This window comes from Etheostoma spectabile, chromosome 13 (genome assembly GCF_008692095.1).
Source record: "Etheostoma spectabile isolate EspeVRDwgs_2016 chromosome 13, UIUC_Espe_1.0, whole genome shotgun sequence".
In the NCBI taxonomy this organism is placed as follows: Eukaryota; Metazoa; Chordata; class Actinopteri; order Perciformes; family Percidae; genus Etheostoma; species Etheostoma spectabile.
In genome coordinates, this window is record NC_045745.1 from 13,526,870 (window position 1) to 13,527,289 (window position 420).

At 38.8% G+C, this 420-nt stretch overlaps 1 protein-coding gene across 3 annotated transcripts in view; it reads left to right on the top strand.

The window, feature by feature from the left end:
• Positions 1-420, top strand: part of lig3 (ligase III, DNA, ATP-dependent) — a 16,486-nt gene that overhangs the window by 10,812 nt on the left and 5,254 nt on the right. The gene's annotated exons all lie outside the window — the stretch shown is intronic.

Consider the following 420-nt stretch of genomic DNA (forward strand, 5'->3'; position numbering starts at 1 on the left):
CAGTTTATGTCCATCATCAACACAGTTTGCAATGATCAATTCTGCTGCAGCGATAATTATGAAATGTCAAGTGGATTGCCTGTGACTTGTCTTCTAAATATCTAGGCAACCTGTATAAAACCAATATTTCACAGAACTCCATTCTACAAACTAATGAAATGTACCAAAGTAAACCATTGAATGATTCCTAGACCATTCTATTAAACGACATTCATTCTCCGGCTGTTGAGATTTGTATCTCTTTCCCTCCTGCAACATGTTTCTGTTGTAGTATGGCCACCCTTTTCCCTATTATCTTGGACTCCCCTGCCCATGCTACCCATCAAGCAAATAGGTGATTAATTATGGACCCTCAGCCACAGTAATCAGGCAATTTAAGTTATCGTAAGGTTAAAATTCTGTGGGGACGGAAATGGTATT